This window comes from Herpailurus yagouaroundi, unplaced genomic scaffold (genome assembly GCF_014898765.1).
Source record: "Herpailurus yagouaroundi ecotype Mexico unplaced genomic scaffold, PumYag 160, whole genome shotgun sequence".
Taxonomy (NCBI): domain Eukaryota; kingdom Metazoa; phylum Chordata; class Mammalia; order Carnivora; family Felidae; genus Herpailurus; species Herpailurus yagouaroundi.
This window is the reverse complement of record NW_024412401.1, coordinates 21606032-21629575: the sequence shown is the minus strand read 5'-3', so window position 1 is coordinate 21629575 and position 23544 is coordinate 21606032. Positions and strand designations below refer to the sequence as shown.

General features: G+C 40.8%; 1 long non-coding RNA gene across 1 annotated transcript; it reads left to right on the top strand.

Moving 5' to 3' along the window:
• Positions 1-6901: 6901 nt before the first annotated feature.
• Positions 6902-21783, top strand: LOC121034674 (uncharacterized). Its single transcript, XR_005792556.1, has 4 exons — positions 6902-7008; positions 17356-17399; positions 19553-19681; positions 21737-21783. It is a non-coding gene; the product is annotated as an uncharacterized LOC121034674 (long non-coding RNA).
• Positions 21784-23544: the final 1761 nt, after the last annotated feature.

Sequence of the window (23544 nt, the reverse complement as noted above, 5' to 3'; positions counted from 1 at the left end):
AGAAGCATGACACAGAATGTATATGGCGTGATTCCATTTATACGAGGTTCAAAGAGAGGCCAAACTAGGGGCGCCTGGCCAGCTCGGTCGGTAGAGCTTGTGACTCTTTTCCTTCCTTCCTTCCTTCCTTCCTTCCTTCCTTCCTTCCTTCCTTCCTTCCTTCCTTCCTTTCTTTCTTTCTTTCTTTCTTTCTTTCTTTCTTTCTTTCTTTCTTTCTTTTTGAAGTTTATTTACTTATTTTGAGAGAGAGAGAGAGAGAGAGAGAGCATGGAAGGGGGCAGAGAGAGAATCCCAAGCAGGCTCCTCACTGTCAGCATAGAGCATCGATGCATGGCTCAAATCCACAAACCATGAGATCATGACCAGAGCTGAAACCAAGAGTTGGACGCTTAACCAACTGAGCCACCCAAGTGTGCAACTCTTGATCTTGGGGTTGTGAGTTTGAGCCCTGCATTGGGTGTACAGATTACTTAAAAATAAAAAAAATCCTAAAAAAAATTCAAAGGGAGTCAAAACTAATCTCTGGTAATAGAAATCAGAGTAGTTGGGGCGCCTGGGTGACTCAGTCGGTTCAGCGTCCGACTTCAGCTTAGGTCATGATCTCGCAGTTTGTGAGTTTGAGCCCAAGGTTGGGCTCTGTGCTGACAGCTCAGAGCCTGGAGCCTGCTTCGGATTCTGTGCCTCCCTCTCTCTCTGCCCCTTCCTCTCTGGTTCTCTCTCTCTCTCTCTCTCTCAAAAATAAATAAACATTAAAAAAGAAAAGAAAAAGAAATCAGAGTAGTTGTTTTCTGGGGGCAGGGAGGGGAGCTACACAAGGGTTGACTAGAAAGGGACAGGAGAATGAGGGAATTTTTTTGAGTGATAGAAATATTCTAATATTCTATTCACCTGGGTGGTTACCACTGTCAAAACTCAAAGAACTGTACACTTAAGGTCTATGCATCTTATTCTATGTAAATCATACTCCCATAAGTAAAGTATTTAAAAATTATATGAGAACGGGGCGCCTGGGTGGCTCAGTCGGTTAAGCGGCCGACTTCAGCTCAGGTCATGATCTCACGGTTCGTGAGTTTGAGCCCCGCGTCAGGCTCTGTGCTGACAGCTCAGAGCCTGGAGCCTGTTTCAGATTCTGTGTCCCCCTCTCTCTGACCCTCCCCCATTCATGCTCTGTCTCTCTCTGTCTCAAAAATAAATAAACGTTAAAAAAATTTAAAAAAAAAATTATATGAGAAGAAGAATGGAAGCCCTATGACCACACATAGTTGGTCCCTCTCTCCAGGAAACTTCTTGACTTTGGCAAGGTGAGAACCAATACAGGCTCTCAAGAGCCCTGTCACCACAGCTAGTGCCCCAGAGCTCTTTCCCCATTAGGGCAACGGCTCAGAGGTGGCAGAGTGAAGGGCACTTTGGAGAATATCAAGTAGTGCTGTTTGTAGTGCTGTGGTTCTACTGGAGTGTGGAGCATGTGAAGGAGAAGTTGGGAAACAGAAATGTCAGGGAAGCCCTTGAATGCCAGGTGGAAGAGCTTGATCTTTATCGTAGGCGGTGGAGTCTGCTAGAGGTTTTGAATAGACAATCCTTCTCAAATAAATGCCTTCTTCTTGAGGGTTTCCCCGATCCACCTGTGGTGCTTAATGCCTCATGGAATCCAGAGGAATGCACAGAACCTGTTAGCCAAAGATCTTCCTCGTGGATTCTTTCAAACTCAGAGCCTTGGCCCTCTGATGATGAGCGGAAGTATGAAGGCTGCTGTTTGCTTTGGATTCAGACTTGTTTTTTAGTCCTTTCCTAATCCCACAGACATGATTTCATGGACATTTTCCAGAATAGCTTACTTTCCAGATCTTGTTCTTCATCTTCAACTCACTCCTCACACTCTGCAATCTTATTTCTCATGCCACTATTCCTCTTAAACCACTCTCACATAGAAGATGAATTCTATTAATTAGAACTCTGTATTAGTTTAACTATTACTGTAGGACAAATTATCCTAAAACTTAGTTTGCATGAAAACAATGATAATCATATATTACCTTTCACATTTTTTATGGGTCAGGACATCAGAGAGGGCACCACAGGGCACCACCAGAATGGCTTGCCTCTCTGTTCTGTGATGTCTCAGTCTTAGCTGGAAGACTTGAAGACTGGAGGCTGGCATCACCTGAAGGCTCATTCACCCACATCTAGTGATAGATTCTGGCTCTCAGCTGAGACCTTAGCTGGGCTTGTGGGTTGCAGCTACACATGGCTTCTCTAAGTGGATTAGGTTTCCTCACAAGATACTGGGTGGGTTACAAAGGCGAACGTTGGAAGAGAGACAGAAAGAGAGAGATGGAATCTGTACCTTTTTACGTCTTAGCCTCAGAAGTCACATAGCATCACTGTACCATCCTCCACCGGTCAGGGCAGTCACAAGCCCCACCCAGACTCAAGGGATGGGAACACAGACCCCACCTTGGTGGAAAGGATATCAGTCATTGCAAGAAAAGCACTGGTGCAGTGGGATAAATATATTGATGCAGCCATGACTGGAAAATACAATCATTTTCAATTTCATTTACAGAAACCCCAAGACTAACTGGCTTAAACTAAGAGGAAATTTATTGACTCACATATGAAAACTCCAGGCGTAGGGGTGACCCCAAATAAGGCTTGAATAAATCTCAAGCTATGTCCTCAGACCCAGTTTCTCTTTTCTTCATCTCTGGGCTCAGCTTCTTCCATGCTAGCTTGAGTCTCAGACAGATTCTCCCTTCATGGTGGCAAGATGCTGCCACAGCTCCACCTACACACCATCTCTTGCTCAGTTACTGCAGGAAAAGAGAAATATGCTTCTATGACAGTTTACACGAACATCCTAGAAACTGAGTTTCTTTGGCTCTAATTGTCCTGACTTTGCTCTGGTGCCCATCCCTGAGCAATTTGCTGTCATCAAGAAAATGTACTGCATGAACTGCCATGGGCTTGAGTCACACAGCCACCTCCGGAACCAGGGGCAAGGTCAGCATCATCATAAGTCACAGGTCTTCTACAACAGAGATTAATTCAGCGATGAGAACAGAATTTACAGGGGACAAGGGACAGGAGGACAGGGGTTTATATTTCTCATAGCACAGAAAGTCTGGGATCACACAGCTACTGGTGTCATCCCCTGCTTCCATGGTTTCAGACAGGTAGAGCTGTGGTTCTCTTGATCCTTCCACTTTTTCCAAAAGATGAATGCTCCAGGGGTGCCTGGGTGGCTCAGTCTGTTGAGCGTCTGACTTCGGCTCAGGTCATGATCTCACGGCTCTGTGAGTTTGAGCCCCACATCGGGCTCTGTGCTGACGGCTTGGAGCCTGGAGCCTACTTCGGATTCTGTGTCTCCCTCTCTCTCTGCCCCTAATCCATTCATATTCTGTCTCTGTCTCTCTTAAAAATAAATAAACATTAAAAATGTTTTTTTAAAAAAGATGGATGTTCCCGTTCTAGTTATCATGTCTGTCTAGATATCATGTCTCTTTGGTGCCATAGATCACATTGCCACTGCTCACCTTAAGGTGGTTGGGAAACTGAGTACAGGTGAGGCAGGCAAGGGAGAAGAGGGTTGGAAAGAGCATTAAGTTATCCAGCCCATAGTCTGTCAAATCAACCCCTGGACATAGAGGTGTGTCTGCTTCACCCAAATCACATGGCTGAAGAAAGAAGTGATGTCTCTTTCATAGAAAAATTGGAGCACACTTACCGTAAGAAGGCTAATGAGATGCTGAATGGCAAACATAAGAACTGGCCACTGCCTCAATGACCTTTCTTTGAATTCTGCAAAAGTCTTTCCTTTCTGTGGGAAGTGCAGAAGAAACCCTGGTGACTTCTTACTAGTAATTGCCAAATTCTGTAGTAATTTAAGTAATTTTCTTATCGGATCTCTCTTTTGCATTGGATACTATTGATCATTCCTTTAAAAAAAATTTTTTTTAATGTTTATTTATTTCTGAAGGAGAGAGAGACAGAGTGTGAGCCGGGGTGGGGGTGGGGGGCAGAGAGAGAGGGAGACACAGAATCCGAAACAGGCTCCAGGCTCTGAGCTATCAGCACAAAGCCCAACGCGGGGCTCTAACCCACAAACTGCAAGAGCATGACCAGAGCCGAAGTCGGACGCTCAACTGACTGAGCCACCCAGGTGCCCGATCATTCCTTTATTTCTGCAACTCCTTACTTCTTTTTTTAAAAAAAGATTTTATTTTTAAGTCATCTCTACTCCCAACATGGGGCTGAAACTCACAACCCCAGATCAAGAGCCACATGCTCCATCAACTGAGCCAGTCTGGCACCCCTGTAACTCATTACTTCTTCATTAAAACGGTTTCCCTTGCTTCTGTGACACTGAGCTTTTTGGGTTGTCCTTGAACCTCTCTGACCATATGATCTGTGCATTTGAGAGTCCCTTCTTCATCCCCCTACTCCACACACATGAATCTGCCTGCAGCCAAACAATTTCTCTTTCTGTCTACTCCCTTCTCTTTGTCATGTTTCTTAATCTGACTGCTCAGTTTAGGTATTTTCATTCTTATTTCTATAATAAAGAAATTTAAGGTTGTTAATCTTCTTTTAAGGAGAGATTTGGCCCATTTGTATGAACTTTGTTATGTAGTGCTCTCCCTTTTGTAAATATCTAAATAGAGTTTGCTTTCCTTGAGTTTATTTTGTAATATGAATAATGCATTCTCTGCTTTCTTTTTGTTTGCACTTGGCTGTTGTCTTTTCCTAAAGGTTGTGTTTAATGTTTCTGCTCATTCATATGTTCCACACACTTGACTTAAATACACACACTGGACTTCCATCTAGTACATGCATGGACCCTCTTAACTTTCCATGTTTATTAGTTTAAATGCCATGGCTGTACACCCAGAGATTTCTGAACTTTGGCCCACTACTGAAAGGACTTTGGAGGCCCTTGATATACTGCATGGCAGAGATATTGAGGAGACTGAATCAGGCAGGGTTCTTTGATTGTAAGCAACAGAAACCAGCTCTGGCTAACTTTAAAAAAATATATGGGCTAGTTCACAGAAGAAAAAGAAAGGCTGAAGAACTAAAACCCTATCACCCACAGGGAAACATTCAAATTCATTAAACATAATAGAAATGTTCGTTTATTTTTTCCCCCTCAGTGAGACATTGTTCTAAGTACCAGGAAATCAGTGGGAACTCCTACTTTCAAGACACATATGTCTAATGTGGATCTAGACCCAGGGCTTAGCTCAACAGCCTCTTATCCTGCCACTTTCCAACATACACAGTTAATACCTTAAATATCTTAAATACCACAGTTATGCATTTCCCTCATGGACTAGGTTCTTTCCTTAATGTTTACATATCTTCTATTATTCTCCTCTTTCTGCCTGTAATGCCCTCTCCCACATTTTTATTTGATGACCTTCTATCCAGTCTTCAAAAATCAAGCAAAATGTCACCACTATTATGGGGAGGTCAATAAATGACTCCCACATTTTCCCTGCTCAGTTGGGAACTACTGTATTTCTCTTTCTTTCTTTCTTTCTTTTTTAATTTGTTTTGACAGAGAAAGAGAGCAGGGGAGGGGCAGAGAGAGAGAGAGGGAGAGAGAGAATCCCTAGCAGGCTCCAGGCTAGAGCCTGACTCGGGCTTGATCCCATGAACCAAACCATGAGATCATGACCTGAGCCAGAAACTAAGAGTCAGAAATTCAACCTGAGTGAGCCACCTGGAAGGCCCCATTGAGAACTATTTCATATGTAGATTGATAACATATCTCATATGCTGATTGAATAAAAAAATGTCATTTTTATCATTAATAAAGTCTAAGAGAATATGGCTTATGTTTGAGGCCAAATGACTTTGTTAATATTTGGCCGTACAGTTAGGCAGACATTTTAAAAAGTATTTAAAGTTTTATTTTATCTATTACAAGTATTGTTTCTAAGATTATTTTAAATTATTTTTATTTTATCTACTAGTTATAGAAAAACATTTTTGTTAGCGATGATATTATAGTCAGTACCATGTGGTTAAATGAATTTCATTATTTAAAAATTTTTTAAAAAATAGGGGCACCTGGGTGGCTCAGTCAGTTAAGCATCTGACTCTTGATTTTGGCTCTGGTTATGATCTCACAGGTTCGTGGGTTTGAGCCCCACATGGAGCTCTGCGCTGACAGCATGCGGAGCGTACTTGGGATTTTCTCTCTGCCTGCCCCTCCTGCTCTCTCTCTCTCTCTCTCTCTCTCTCTCTCAAAATAAATAAACTTGAAAATTTTTTAAAAATAATTTGTGATATAGAAATGTAAATGTCTGTTCTCATTTCAACTTCTTTGGATGCTTTATTTTGAGGCTGTCCTAGCTAAAAAAGATGCCTCATGGTGATATGTAAACCCAAGACTATATCAAAACTTGATTTCCTCTTTCAGTTGTATATTCCCATTGCTTTTTGTTGAAATTCAGGTTAGTAAATATCCACCTTTCATCATATTAATCAGTTTTTCTTGCAAACTATTTGGAAGATGTGGAATTATAATAATTTTAACAAATGAGTTAAAAAACAATGATGCTTTTATCTGAAAGATTTTTAAATTGGTTAACAATTTTTTCCCATTTTCTATGTACATGTATATAAATTTTATAGGTGACTCCCATTGGTTTTTATAATAAAATCATGTAATTATATAAAATGCTTTTTCATAATTATAAAATTATTTTCATAATTCTCTCTGCATTTATCTGTTTAATTTTTTCCACATTTATTGACATATAATTGACATAACAAACTGCACATACTTATAGTGTACACTTTGGTGAGTTTTGACAGTGTTATATAGCTGTAAAACCATCAACATACCTTGAGTATCCTATACCCTTTCCTAATATGTCTGTGACCTTTTCCTCACTCAGCTCCAGGCAGTTGCTGATCTCCTATAATACTTGAGTTGTCAAAGTATGGACTAAAATATCTGCCAGGTTCATCTGGGCTTGTGCCAAAGGATAAAAAAGAGAGGTAAGTGCTGAGCCTTGTATATATTATTCCTTCTTGCAAACTCACCAGTCACATAAGCTACTATTCCTCCCTTTAAGGAACTCCCAGCATAGGAATGCAAGAAACCTGGGATAAGGAGGTTCCTTCTTTAACAATGCTTTTCGCTCCTCCTCATACAGTCATTAACTACTCTGGGCTCCCACTTTATAAACACTTCTGTAATAATGTGGGGAAAACATTACTTAGCAGAATTCACGGAGGACTGCAAAAAGATATGTTGAGCCTGCTCTCTATCAGAGAAGGAGCTAGGAATAGAGTGTCAGGAAAGTGAGCTTTCAGAAGGTGGTGGAGTGTCAGAAATGGAGTCAGAGGCAGCTGAAAGTTGCATTTTGTTTGATATCACCCCACCTCCATTTACTCTATGTTAACGAGGGTGAATTTTTATACACATGTAAAAATGGTGATGGGCCAGAGATTCAAGATCAGGTGTGATGAGGGGCGGAATAGACACAGTGTACCAGTACTGAGAGAGTTTCCATGAAAGGACCAAGAGAACCCAAATATTTAGTTATCCAAAGATTTTTTCAAGGGTCATGTCGTAACCAGCCTCCAAGATGGCCCCCAGTGATTCTCCTCTTCTCCCTTCTCCTCTCCACTCCTTCCTACAATGAATTGGGTGGTCTGTGTAACCTATAGAATATCATGGTAATGATGGAGGGTGATTTTCAAGGCGACGTCACAAAAGACAGCCTTTTATGCCTTGCTCTTTCTTGGATCACTAGCTCTGGAGGAAACCAGCAGCCAAGTTCTAAGGACACTCAAGCAGCACCAAGGGGAGGTCCACATGGCAAGAAATTAAAGCCTCCTGAGCAGCTATGTGAGTCTATCTTGGAAATGAATCCACCAGTCTCAGGCCAACATCTTAACTGCAAGCTCATAGAGACCCTTTGCCACCATTATCTTATGTTTTGCAAACTGTGGTCACTCAGCTGCCTCCCTGAAAGACTCCGAGCTCCTAGAACCCTGAACCCCGGACTTGCTTATTTAAGTCTGTCCCCATCACAGCAGGCAGATTAAAGGCTAAAAGAAAGTGTGTTGGATGAACAATGGTTGCCCTCTAATCAAATGAATGAATAAATGAATGAAGGAGCGAGATATGCCCAGGGTCCGTTGAGTCAAAAGGCACAGACTTCATCTCTAGGTCTTTCTGAAAAACTAGACCTATATCTCACAATAGCAACATCCAAGGGAGAAACTATGACTATTTTCACATAGACTAGGAAAGACTGCCAAACCCTCAAAACAATGGGAAGGAGTCTTCAAGTATCATGGAAAGAAGAGATGTCACTTTGGTAACTGTGGGTGGCAAAGCAGGATTAGAGCAAGGAGACAACTCCCCTGTGAGTACCTCATTTTACAGCATATGTTTTCCAACAGTCTTGTGAGGTAATCAGAGATAGGATTACAGCTCCATTTTGTTGAAGAGAAAATTGAGAATCAGAGAAGGAAAGCAACTAGCCTGAAGTCACACAGGAAACACATAGTCCTTAAATTCCCAACCAGAGAGTTGTTCCAAGACTCTCTAATGTATTGCTCAAAAGATTGCTTTAGGGGCGGCTGGGTGGCTCAGTCGGTTAAGCCTTCGACTTTGGCTCAGGTCATGATGTCGGGGTTTGTGGACTTGAGCCCCGCATCCGGCTCTGTGCTGACAGCTCAGAGCCTGGAGCCTGCTTTGGATTCTGTGTCTCCCTCTCTCTCTGCCTCTCTCCTGCTCACGCTCTGTCTCTATCTCAAAAATAAATAAACATTTTAAAAAAATTAAAAAAAGAAAAAGATTGCTTTGTATTCCTCTTGGCCTAAGCCTGCACCCACCACAGACCCCTAGGCAAAGGAAAGGGAGTGAAAAGAGTAGTTGCTTTCCTGCTGAGAACACTTCCAGTCTGTTTGCAAAGAGATCCCACCAAACGGCCTGTTTATTGGGGTGGGGGTGGACAGGGGTTTGAGCAGGGATTTGTGAAAGGAAAGGGAAGGGCTGAGGAAGCTCTGGATGGCAGAATTCCACTCAGCGTCATTTAGGCCCCTCCTCCTCCCAGAAGCCAGCTAGGAATGATCCTCCTGGCCAGCTAGGAATGATCCTCCTGGCCAGCTAGGAATGATCCTCCTGGCCAGCTAGGAATGATCCTCCTGGCCAGCTAGGAATGATCCTCCTGGCCTGAAACTCCCACTCCTTTTTCTGAACTCATTGTGAAGTTGGTGGGTGACGTATTGGGAGAGCAGAGCAGTGAGAGGAAGTGGGGCATTGCCTGGATTTCACGGATTTACCTCCATTTGTACCCCCATCTCCACCTCCTTAATGTACTTTATACGGGCCTCTATCATAGGTCTTATCAATCCAGCCCAGTCTAAATTATATAAACTCTTCTCTGGCATATTTGACAAAGAATGAAGGATTTCTGCAGTTTCTCAGTAATTACTCTTTAAATATTAATAATTGAGATAAAGACAAAAGAAGAGAACACTAAATGTAAGTATTTACAAATACTCTGCCTACTGTCTTTTCCCTGGAAACAGGAGCATAACAGAAGCTGAGAGCAGACCAGACTGCTTTTCAGGAGAAAGAAGAGAAGCAGGGAAAGGGGGAGAGAGGAGGCAAATGGGTGGAGGTGAGTGGTGGGAAGAGATGGAGATGAAATGAGCTGTCACCCTGAAGGATGGAGCTCTGGGGAGAGATTTGTAGTGAGAAGTTTCGTGAAATAATCGTATGTGTTGTGATATAATTCCCATCTTGTTCCCAAGGGCATTCAGTAAAGATTTCTGCTCTTGTAGAGTCTCATTTGTGTTTCTCTTAGAGGCACCACTGACCCAATTCTGCCCTAAAAATGACGACATACGCCTCAGTTAAGTTATAATAATGCCACTTCTACTACTACTAATAGCATCTACTCTTTAAAAAAAATTTTTTTTAAACATTTATTTATTTTTGAGACAGAGAGAGACAGAGCATCAACGGGAGAGGGTCAGAGAGAGAGGGAGACACAGAATCCGAAACAGGCTCCAGGCTCTGAGCTGTCAGCACAGAGCCCAACGCGGGGCTCGAACCCACAAACCGTGATATCATGACCGGAGCTGAAGTCAGACGCTTAACCGACTGAGCCACCCAGGCACCCCAGTAGCAACTACTCTTTAGTGAGTGCCTTTTGTGTGCCAGATCCAGACACTTGTAATGTCATCAACTGGATTTAAAATGTTTCGAATTGGCTACAAATAGCTTTGTATGATTGGTGATTCACAGATATTCACAGTTATGATCTGTTCCTGGAGTCACAAACTCATTTGTCTGCAAGGATGAGGCTCTAGTGAAGTGGGCTATCTTTAACAGTATAAATTTGATATTGACCGTGCAGGTCAGGTGATGTAAGGGAGGAACAGACACAGGTCAACTGGAGAGCCAGGCCCCAAGAAGGCAGCTGCTACTTAGTCAGGCCAATTTTTGCCATGAGGAAATACGGCCTCACTGTTACTGGATCCTGTGTAAGTTTTTCCACAGAAGTCAGAAATGCCTTTTCATATGTATTCCTAATTTTTAAATTAATTATAAATCTTTAGGAGAACTAGCTTGTGGCCTCTCTTTACTAAAATGGGCCAAAGAAAAAACGGTAATTAATGTCATTTGGTCAGAAAAGCTTAAGCCACTTGGCTCTTGAGAAAAAAAGGAAAAACAAAAAAAACAAAACAAAAACAAAAACAAAATGAAACCAAAACCAGAGACCAGAACAGGAACACGGTGTGTCACAAGGCTTTTGTAGAAACTTGGTTTCTTTATAATCCAGTTTATATCCTTTTAGGTCTGTAGTTCTCTAACTCAGCTGCTGGATTTCCCTAAAGGAAATTGCGTACTGGCTGAAGATGACACAGTGAAATCATAAAGAAAAGTGTGCAAGTTTAAAAGATAGGCTGTGTTCCAGCTGAGTGAAGCAACCAGATCTGTTCTGGGCTTCCCTACATTCCAGCCACAGCAATTTCTGGGACTGGTTCCTACTGGGGGTCCAGGGGAGAAAGCTAAATTTCTTAAAATCCTTCCACCTGCACAGCACACTGTTGCTGAGTTCTGTGTTCTAAGGCCAAAAAGAGGGTACGAATGGAAAAAGGAAATGGGAGTGGGGGTGGGGATGAGAGGGAGATTTAAATTCTCAGGCTCAAATAATGTCAGAGCAGGGAGGGACCTTAGATAGCATTCTAACCCAATTTTTATACATCTTTTATTTCTTAACATTTCAAAATTAGGATATACTTGTGTTAACAGATTGCTATAAATAGAAAGCAGACACTCCTTCCTCTCTTGCCTTCATTTACAGCTGGAGAAACAAGCTTGTAGAGGGAAGTGATATGCATTGTCACCTAGTTAGAGTGCAGGGCAAGTTTTCACGGAGATCGACATTGGGATTGAGCAGGATTGTTTCCTATAGAAAGGGAAGAGGCTGGAATGTTGAGGAGAACGTTTAGTCTCAGATATTTTTATATCTGAGAAAAGACAGGAAGAAAAAAAGACTATGCTCAGAGTTTTATATATGTTGTTGTTGTTGTTGTTGTTGTTGTTGTTGTTGTTGTTGTTTTTACGTAAGCCTTACCTCTCCCCTGGGAGGGAGGTATAGTTATTCTCATATTAAACATGAGGAAACTGGGGATCAGAGGGTTAATTAACTTGCCCAATATCACACAACTAGAAAAGTGGAGTAACTAGAATCCAGGTCTCTATAACCCTCAAGTTTCAATCCCATATATCACTCATGTAAATTAAAAATGGTTTCCTCTGCCTCTGGGCACATGAAGCCCAGCACCAGAGCTCATGGAGATGGTGGGTACGTTCTACAGTGCATTGGCTGTGTGTTCTCCTCCAAGTGCATGGCCCTTAGCTACTCTGCAATATGGTTTATCAAAAAAAAAAAAAATCAGGACATTTTCATTATGATACGTCTTTACTAACTCTCCAAATTCTCTTTGAACTTTATTCTGATGTGAGAGAATGGGGAACGGTCTGCTGAGTCTGCTGAGAGACTCTAAGATGCAGGGGCAAGAAAAGGGAAGAGAGTCATACTGCTCAGACACAAAGGTACCATATCTTGGTCAGCAATGAAGAGAACCCTGGAGATCTGGGTTGTGAGGCTATCATCCACCCTAATATAGCTAATTGACTTGGGTCTTGGTTTTCTCCCATGTGAAGTGGTACAAAGAAGGGATTGGACCAAATGAATTCTGAAGTTCCTTCCAACTCTGAGGTCTATGGTTCTAAGAATAGATATAGATGCCCAGTGGGGGAAATGTTTTAAATCAGCCAAAAACTTAACAAGCAAAAGAGAAGAGACTCATATGAAGAATAGAAGACAGGCAGACTACAGATATCATTTAATCTAGTGTCTGAAAAATGGTATCTAGTCTCTGCTGCAATAAGCTCTTGCCCCCTTGAGACAGGCCATGTCATTGTTGGCCACTTCTCATGGTTAGAATTTCTTACAGTGAGTCAGACTTGCTTTCTGAGACCTAACTGTACCATGGGAACCATAGAGCCCATTTTAAATATACTTCCAAAAAATAGTCTTCAGATATTGGAAAACAGTGAATGTAACTCCCCAGATTTATCTCTTCTCCAGGATAAGTGTTCCTTGAACCACACCATTCATCCCTCAAGAGACAGGGTTTCAGGTCCCGTGATCCGGGCTCATTCATTCAACAAACATTTGCGAGGCATATATGTGCCATGTTCCGTGGGAAAAACTGGGAATACACAAGGTGAAGAAGACACAGTCCTAACACTCAAGGGCTTTACTTCTAGTGGGAATGACAAAGAAGTCCCTAAACCATTGCACCAACCCTAGTAGAAGGTGTGTAAGTGTAGTGGGGGTCGAAGAAGGAGACAGTCAAATCTACCCAACGGGTCAGGAGGACTTTGTGGAGGAGAGACTTCTTCCTCTGTAGGTCCGTACATAAATCACTTTATCTTCCTCTTCATCCAAGGACTTTACCTCCTTCTGCCTTCTTTTCTTGGCATTTCTCTAACACATCCTGTTAGAGTGTTATGTTTCAGGAAATTTTTTAAAAATATATTCATCTGCCACCTTAGAAATGTTTTCATAAGAAGAGAATCTAGCAGCTTGTGACAAGAATGACTATTTCGGCACATAAAGTCTGAGACACTTTTACCAGCTCCCATTCTTACAGTCTCTCCAACCTAGCTTTCCTCTCTTTCGTTATTCTCTTTTTCTTCCTCTCTCCTTCAGGATTTCTCTCACTCTTCCTTTCAAGGCATTTTTACAATCTCATAGTTAACCCTCACCCCACAGCTTTTTTGTAAATTCAGATGGGTTAAGGGACATGACAGAGGGCACAGGCTGGGAAGTAGCAGAAGCACGATTTGAACCTAGCTCGTCTGATAAATATTCACATTCAGTTATAGGAAAAGAGGTCACAGGGTTCCTATCTGACCCTTTGCTAATACATGAATGCATATTTGAAAATATAATCATTTCCACTACAGGCTAAAATGCAGGCCTAATTCTCCCACCTAGTTCCCTTCTATCCTTCTTGGATGAAGTATAAAATATCCTCTCCTAACTGTGTTTAACCTGTTTCTGCTAAATGTACGTATTTTCCAACTATTTAATCATCACTTTCACATAAAAAAGTTGTCTTCTCAGAAAAAAATTTTTTTTATCTTCTCATAATGTCCTGAGCAGGTAAATGTGTCAAAGTCCTTTATCTTATCTTAGAGGATGCAGCATGATATAAAAAACAAGGTTTCCTAAAAGTCAGTAATCTCTATACCACTTTTATTATTTTTGCTACATTCTTGAACTACTTACAGCACTTTAAAAAACTGTTTTAATTTTGGGGTACCTGGGTGGCTCAGTGGATTGAACATCTAACTCTTGATTTCGGCTCAGGTCATGATTTCACAATTTGTGAGATTGAGCCCTGCATAGAGCTGCATGCTGACAGGGAGGAGCCCACTTGAGATTCTCTCCCTCTCTACGCGTTCTCTTTCTCTCTTTCTCTCACTCTCTGTCTCTCTCAGAGTAAATGAATAAACTTTTAAAAAACCCTGTTTTCATTTCAATTTATTTACTTTTTTAACTTAAATTTTAAGACGAACTTTAAATCTTTATATAGTGTCCCTATATGTAATGCCAAATTTTGATGTGCTCTTTATGTGTTCTAAATATTAAAATAAATGGATAATTATAGTATCTATAAACATTTGTTCTGCACTACTTAAAATAATCTCAAGAGCACATCGGTGAAACCAAGGCTGCTGCATGCAAAACTCTAAGGGTGCCATTTACATCATGGTCATGTCAGAGCTGTTCAAAGCTGTGGCTATACACATTAGCCCTGAGTAAACCTTGGGAACTTTAAGAAATAATGGAAAATGAAAGGATACTTAATGGGAGTCTGTAAACCTGTACTTGAGCCCTGGCACTGCCACTGACTTACAGTGTGATTGAGGGTAGATCCTTTCATCTCTCTGGACCCCAGCTTCCAGATCTGAGAATTGAGGGGGGTTGACCTGAAGAGCTAAAAAGTTGTTACCATCTTTGTTGCATTGTTGTCCAATCTGTGTTGGATTGTTACAATCCAGTTGTTAACAATCTTTCTTTTGAGTAGCTTTAGTCATTTTAGATACCATTCTGAAGCTTTCCCTAGCTCTTACTCCCAGAGGAAAGCCTTGCTGTTATTGTAATTCAGCCAGATAAAATGGGTACTTACAGACTGAGAAAAAGAATTTTCTTTGCTCCTGTACTCAGGAGATAAGATCCGGCAAGTCTCCCAAGACAGGGTTCACATTGGGCAAGAGAGCAGCTCTGGGGAAAATTGTGGATTTCATGTTATTGTATAAAGCCAGATGTTACCACTATGTTTATAGATACCGGTATCTGTGAATTTTTTTTCTCTTGACTAGAGAGTAAGCTGTTTGAAAGTAGGATGAAATCCTCATAGTGCATTAATGCAGTAGGATCACAGTAAATGTTTGAAAATGGGAACACAAAGGGAAGGAGAGAAAGGAGAAGGGAGACAATGGAAGAAAGGAGGGAAGAGAAAAAGATAGGACTGGAGGGCTTATCCTTTTATTCTCTAGAATAGGCTAAATCATTTTGGCTCACCACAGGAGTGACACCTAGATGTGAAGGACGATTATTTCATGATTTCTGTTCTTTGTCTTAATTTTCAAGAATACATTATTTCACACAGTAGAAATGCCATATAGGATGTTTTTCTAATCCTTTCACCACAGTTAAGACTATTTTGAGATTTCCCTTGTGTATCTTTGATCTTTTATTCATAAGTGCATCCTATTTAAGTGATTTAAATACAATGCTAATTATTGTATATTTTATTAATTCATTTATTTATTCCAAAAATACTTTTGAGCCCCTACTATGTGTCAGAACCCATGCTAGACATTGTTGAAAATATAATGATGAATAAGATATAGTTCATGACCTCAAAGTTTCTATAGGCTATTTTGGGAGAGAGACAGGTAAATTACAAAAGACCATTGACATTTATGAATTACTATTCATTGTTTCAGCTATCCAATTCATGAAGAGCCTCAGAGATCCATGACATGAATCTAATTGTAATGAGAATAATTACACTGATATTGTGGGCTGTTGAGAGGATTAACTGAGATAATGCATTTTTAAACACCCAGCATGAATTTGAATCAAGAGCACTGTAAAAATCTTGTACAGGAGGAACTCACTTGGCTAGTCAAGCCAAACAGAGAAAATGGGTTGTAAAGAGGTGGGAAATGAAGATAGAATACCCCATTCTCCAAATTTGGGGAAGGGAAAACATTTCTTGTCATCAATTTAAAAAATACATGAAATCAGCAGCACAAATTGTAAAACATAAGTGACAATCGAAGTTCTTGTGTGGCAGTATTTATAAAAATTACAAACTATTTATCAAGATTTAAAAAAAAGAAACATAATGATTGAAAAGAAAAAGCATAAGCATGCTGATATAAATCCAGTGAAGAGCACTCCTCCTGCCATCTCCACCTAGATGACAATCTGTTTCCCTTCTGCACAAATATAGTTGTTCATATCAAACTCGCACAGTTTGTATCACTTAGAACAATTTATGACGCATCTTTGGTTGTCAATCTTTTTTAACTATGATGACATTATTTGAAATTCTCAAAAGTGTTTTAATTTTTCTTCTTTGACCCCCTCTCAGTGGCTGTGTTCAGAGCAGCCTCTATTCTCTGTCTGTTTGCTTCTTTATTTCAGCTCTTATTGTTTATGCCTGCTATTGCCTCTTCTTTACCTCGCCAGAATTATTTGGCGAGAATTAGTGTTTCAGAGACTGGAGAAACTGCCCTAGTGTGGCTTGAAGGTTCAGGACCTTGGACAGCACCATAGGTGCCCTCCCCATTTCAACATTCTCATGGTATGCCTGTGCAACCAATTATGAACAGCAATCATAAATGTATGTGTCAGGGACATGCCATAAGACTCAATTTAATTAGTGTTATCCTAGCAGAATAAACAAAGTGTTGTAAGAGAACCAAGGAGGGAGAGATTGAATCTTCCTAAAGAATCTGGGAAATTTTCCTACAGAAGGTAACAGGATACTGGGTCCTAGGAGAATAGTAGTCATGGTATCCAGCTGTTTGAGCTAAGAGACATCTCAATTGTCATTGTATACAATTTTAGTTTGAAAAAAGTTTTGCGTAGTGCATCAGGATTAATATGGACTGTGAATTACAGAAAACCTAAATAACTTAAAAATAAGGAAGTTTGTTTCTTTCATATAAAAGACATTCAAAGAAAATCAATATAGAGCTGATATGGAGACTTCACAGTTATTAGAGTCCCAAGATCCTTATGTCTTTCTCTTCTACTATCATTAACGGATTCAAATGTGGAGAGTAACTCATGATGGCAGCTAAAACTTGAGTCATCACATCTGCATTCCCAGCAGAAATAAAGGGGAGAGTTATAATGGTACCTCCACTATCTAACTCAGTCCTTCTTAAGAATGTGCCCTGGAAATTCCACTCTACAACTTCCGTTTACATTTTACTGGTCATTCCTTGCTGCAGGAGAAGTCAGGGAATGTGATATTTTAGCTGGACATATTACAGTCCATAACAAAATGAGAATTTTGTTAGTAGGAAAGGAGAATAAATATTAGACAATCTGTAGTCTCTGCCACACTTAATAAGCTCTTTAAGGGACCTTGTGGGTCATGTTCTCCTTTGTATCCTAGAGCTTAGCCCAGCAAATGAATAAACTGCATTTTAGAAAAATTACAAAATCTCCAATTCCTCATGAAAGGTTTTTCTCATTGCACTCTATTTTCCAGAATTTCTACTCACTGGTCCTGTTTCCCCTCTGAAGTCACCCTGAGTAAGTCCTTTGTCTTATGTGGAAAACCTTCAGCTATCTAGAGACACTTCCCATGTTCTGTCTCTTTCTCTGAGGTATTTGCTTCTCTAGGACAATGACCTCCATCTTTTCAGCAATTTCTTATAAGACATGACTCCTGGATTCTCCCTTCCAATTTGGCCCTCATGGCAGAAATTTTGTCCCATCCTGGAGCCAGGAATTAATTAATCCATTTCAACCATGGGCAGGACCTAACTTCAGGTGCTGTCTGGGCTTTGTACTGACTAAAATAAGGCCTTATAAATTATTTTATTTAATTCCCTTGCAATTAAACTTCTTACAAAGTAGATGAGGGAAAAAGAGAGACACATGAAAAGTAAACCATCATCCCCAAAATTGTCACTTGAAATTCACAAAATGTTACTTCCCTGTGTTTCATATTAATAACCCCTGGCACACTGGGGCTGCCTTTTGGTTGCAGCCCCAGGTTCTGTTCCCTGTTTTCCTTGGGAGTTGAACATCCAGGTCCCATTCCCCTATTTCTCTTCTCCTCAAAGCCTTGCATCTTTCCAGTTAAAACATTGTTCACTTATTGCACAATGGAGCTTGCACTCTCTACCCTGCAGAGTCAGAAAGAAATTTCCTAGAAGATTTAGCCTTTAGCCCAAGGCCTCAAATTTGCCTGACCTCCCCATTAAGCACCCCACCCACCCTTGATCCAGCCTATTTTACTGTTTCTGGGTTCCCTGATTAACTCTGTCTTTACATATTTTATGAATATATTCACCCACCCATGTAGCCAATACATAGATCAAGATACAGAATTTTTAAAAATTGTATTTGAGTATAGTTGAAATATGTTACATTAGTTTCAGGTATACAAATAGTGATTCAATATCTCTTTACGTTATGCTATGCTCACCACAAGTGCAGCTGCCATCTATCGCCAAACAGAGCTATTATAATATCATTGACTATATTTCCTATGCTGTACCCTTTATTCTCATGACTTATTCATCATAACTTAAAGTTTGTATCTTCCACTCCCTTTCACCCATTTTACCTACTCCCTCCCCACCGCCTCTGGCAACCATCAGTTTGTTCTGATTCTACTTTTTGTTTGTTCATTTATTTTGTTTTTTAGAGTGAAATCATATGGTATTTGTATTTCTCAATCTGACTTACTTTACTTGCAAAATACCCTCTAGGTCCATCCAAGTTGTCACAGTTGGCAATATCTCATTTTTTATGGTTGTATAATACTCCATTATCTATGTGTACATCTTCTTTATCCATTCATCTATCAATGGACACTTATGTTGTTTCCATATTTTTTTTAAATTTTTTTTTCAACGTTTATTTATTTTTGGGACAGAGAGAGACAGAGCATGAACGGGGGACGGGCAGAGAGAGAGAGGGAGGCACAGAATCGGAAACAGGCTCCAGGCTCTGAGCCATCAGCCCAGAGCCTGACGCGGGGCTCGAACTCACGGACCGCGAGATCGTGACCTGGCTGAAGTCGGACGCTTAACCGACTGTGCCACCCAGGCGCCCCTCCATATTTTTTTTAATTAAAAAATTATTTAGAGAGAGAAAGAGAGACCAAGTAAGTGAGGGGCAGAGAGAGAGCGAGAGAGAGAATCCCAAGCAGGCTCCATGCTGTCAGCACAGAGCCGGACACAAGGCTTCGTCCCACAATGAGATCATGACCTGAGCAGAAATCAACAGTCGGGGGTGGGGGGGCTCCTGGGTGGCTCAGTTGGTTAAGAGTCCAACTCTTGACTGCCGCTCAGGTCATGATCTCATGGTTTGTGAGTTTGAAGCCCACATTAGGCTCTGTGATGCTCTCTCTTCCTGCCCCTCCCCTGCTTTCTCTCTCTCTCAAAATAAATAAGTAAACATTAAAAAAAAAAAAAGAAGAAATCAAAAGTCAGCGGCTTAAACTGACTGAGCCACCTAGGTACCCAATGTTTCTTCAGTATCTTGGCTATTGTGAATAATGCTGCAATGAACATAGGGGTGCATATATCTTTTCAAATCAGTGTTTTGTTTTCTTTGGGTAAATATCCAGTAGTGGAATTATTGGATCGTATAATATTTATATTTTTAATTTTTTGAGGAACCTCCATACTGTTTTTCACGTTGTCTGTACCAATTTACATTCCCACCAGCAGTGCATAAGGATTCCAAGATAAAGAATATTTGTAGCCACCTAGAAGACTCCTATGTGCCTCCATTCAGTGAACACTCACCCGTCAATGACAGCCACTATTCTAGTGAGTTTGCCTGTTTTTGAACTTCAGGTAAGTGGAATTATCCAGTATGTACTCTTTTGCATCTGACTTCTTTCCTTCATCATTAAGTTGGAGAGATTCACTCACGTTGTGAGTAGCACTATTTTGTTCTTTTCCATTGCTGTGTCCATTGTGGCAAATGTGTTCAACATTATTTCAATTTGAGTCCAATCTATAGACAAGATGGAGAACCTTGGCTCTAGAGTCAGAAAAAAACAGGGGTTGAATCCTATCTTCAAAATTATTTGACCTGGATTCACCCCTGAAATGTCTACTCTCATGGTCATTGGGCTCAATTAGATACTGAGTTTCACTTAATTACTATAGGCCTTACATGGCATCAAATTAACTCACAAAGGCCCAAGATAACAGCATCTGGTACTTCTCCTCAGTAGTTCTTGTAGTAATCTAATAATTAGTTTTCTTTTGCCTCCCCCTGCAAGGGGACAGCTCAGGTACAAGGAGTTAAGATTACATCAGTGCATGTAGTGACAACCTTAGTTTAGAAATGACCTATCTTAAATAAGAATCAATACTTTGCATCCTATGGACACACCTTTCAGATTCCCTGTGGGAGATTAGTTTACTGCACTTAGGGAGATCCAAAGTCATGGCTTCCTACCTTAGATATCCTGACTTACATGCACTTTACCAATTGGGAGTTATTTTTACCACAAACAATGCTGCCTAATATCATAGCCCTCATTGTACCTTTATTGTATTTCCAGGGAGACAGAACATAAAGTTAACCCAAATTTGTCCTGAAAGGAGGAGAAAGGGAAAATGCTATATTCATATTCTCTTCAGCTGACACGCTAACCAAGGAGATTAGGTCTGAAAATGACTTGCTCTTTGAGTCAAAAACAGTATTTGCTGTATGAAAATGCTTAGTAAGTGTTTGCCAATGAGTAAATTATGACAAATAACAACATTAAAGAGTTGCTTCACTCTTAACATTTAACTAAAACAAAACCAAACCAAATGACTATTATGTTACCTTGGGTGAATCTTAATTTCTCCTAACTTCTGTTACCTCTTCTGTGAAATGGAAATAATAACTGTTCCCAATTTATTGGGATTGTTGTAAGAATTAAATGAGATAATGTATGTAAAAGATGTTACAAACAGCTAGACTTCATTATTATAAATGGAGAGGAGGCCTATATAGAGAGAAGGGATTTGTTAGCAGGTTACATATGGTGGCAGAACTGTTCAGGTCTCCTGACTTCCAGCCCAGTGCTTGTCCACGATACCATGTGGCCCCTTTTCACAAGTTGTCTTACCTAGTTATTGTTTAAGAAATCAAACATCCCAAAACAATCAGGACTTTTGTCCAAGAGAGACAACTTCTGTGAAGGGTCCACTTTGCCCTGTAGACTGTTCACCCATCCTGCACAGGACACAGTCCACTCAGATGCCCTTCTCCTGGTGTTAAGGGTGAAATTAAGATTTTTCTCCAGGCCATAAGAAAAAGTGAAACTTATGTTCTCAACTTGCTGCTGACTAGCAGATGAAGGGCAAACAGAGCCTCCAAGCATTCATTCTTAAAGACTCTGGTTCCTTTTTCAACAGCCACTGCAAGAAGGGGATATGAAAAGCAATATGATCAGAAGGTAATGAAAGAACAAATCTCACTGGGAGTTAAATACCATTGTTAAAAAAAAAAAAAAAAAAAAAAAGCACCATGGGCAGAAGCCCAAAAATCAGAGGCTTCCCCGAGTGTTCTTTGAATCCATTTTTTTTAAGCTGTTAAAAACACCCTTAAAATAAACCTGCCATCTTGTGAGGACAGGAAGAAGGTTACCCGTCTTTCCATCTCCATCTGTAGGGCTAGCTCAGCTTTAGGCTTCCTTGAGCCACACTCCCCCGCCTCCAGCCTGTTCTTTACAACATGTCAGGGTGGGGTTGATTATAGTTTCTTTCCCTAACTTAGCGAAATTCAGTCAGAATTAAAATTTGAAGTGAACCAAGGAAAGACTATATAGTAGTTCGCTTCACAATGCATTTTATTCTTGCGATTTCATATTCTCTAATCATTTCTCTTTTTTTATGTTTATTTTTAAGAGACATTCAGAGTGCGAGTCGGGAGGGACAGAGAAGGAGAGGAAGACACAGAATTTGAAACAGACTCCAGGCAAAGCCCAACACGGGACTCGAACTCAGGAATGGCGAGATCATGACCTGAGCCGAAGTTGGAATGTTTAACCGACTGAACCATCCAGGCACCCCTAATATTCTCTAATAATTTCTAACATTGCTCTCAGCCATTTGTATTTATCAGTATGAGTTTGGATCAGGTCAGTTTGTGAGTTAGGTCAGGGCTCATGTTATATCTAAGATTAGAGCTCAATCTGCCGCTGAGGTCATGGCTCATACTTCAGTTGGGATCAGGGTTCACCCTGTGATTACAGCTCCATCATGGTGGGCTATGAATATAATCTGTGATTAGGGTACAGACCTGTCTGTGACTAGTGTTAGGGCTCCATCTGTGCTGGAATCAGGTCTCAGCCTGTGGCAGAGATCAGATTTGTTCGTGGTGGGCACAAGGATTCAATCAGGGGCGGGGCTCATAGCAGGTTAGGGTTCTATTCCAGGAAAGAAGGTCAGGAAGTGTTGGTCAGAAGTTCAAAGAGTCCACTGAGTTGCTGTCATATCAAAGGACTGAGCAGATGGGGGAACCAGAGAACCAAGTGGGGGGGCGGATGTCAAAATAGAGTTGGTGACTGCCATCACCATGGATTACATTAAAAGGACTAACCATACCAAGTGTGGGTGAGGATTTGGAGCACCTGGAGCTTTCTTATATTGCTGGTAGGAGTATACATTGAAAAACTACATTGAACAGCTCTGGCGGTATAAATAAAGGTAGGTATATATATGTATGCCATCTGGGTTCAGCATTTCCACTCCTGGAATTGACAAACAACTGCTACACACAACATGGATAAATCTCATGAAATAGTGTTAAGCAAAAGAAGCCAGACACCAACGAATATTTTATGATTCCATTTATAAGAAGTTCAAAAACAGACAAAATTAATCTGTGATGATAGGAACTAGATAATGGTTACATTTGGGGGAGATATTAACTGGAGGGGGGCACAAAGGAGCCTTCCAAAAGTCTATGTTTTGAACTGGATGGTGGTTACACCATACATAAAAATTCACTGAACATTTAACATTGGTACCTTTTACTACATGTAAGTTCTATCTCAATGAGAGAAAAGAGAGTAAGGAAACCGTATGGAAGTGTGGTTGGCTAGGGGCACCTGGCTGGCTCAGTTGGTAGAACATGTGACTCTTGATCTCAGGGTGGTGAGTTCCAGCCCCACAATGGGTGTTGAGATTACTTAAGAAAAAAAAATTTTTTTTAAGTGTGGTTGAGGGGAACCTGGCTGGCTCAGTTGATTGAGTGTTGGACTCTTGATTTTGGCTTGGGTCATGATCCCAGGGTCATGGAGTCGAGCCCCAAGTTGGACTCCATGCTGGGCATGGAGCCTGTTTGGATTCATTCTCTCTCTCTCTCTCTCTCTCTCTCTCTCTCTCTCTCTCTGCCCTTCTCACACATTCACATGCATACTCTCTCTCTCTTTAAAAAAAAAAAAAAAGGTGGTTGAAAAAAAATTTAGCTGAAGACTGGTTGGGGAGTTAATTCCATAATGGCTTGTTGAGCCTGGGGAGTGGGCCTGGAGGGTGTCAGGGGTAGAAGGGTGCAGCCTTTGAAGCAATCACACTGGGAATAATATAGTGTTAGAAAGCCACACACTTGGAGTCAAAAGTCCTGAGTTTGGATCTCAGCACTGTGCTTAGTATCTAATCCAGTGGGAAGCATGGTATGTTGTGATCTGTCATGAAGTACCCCACAAATTATT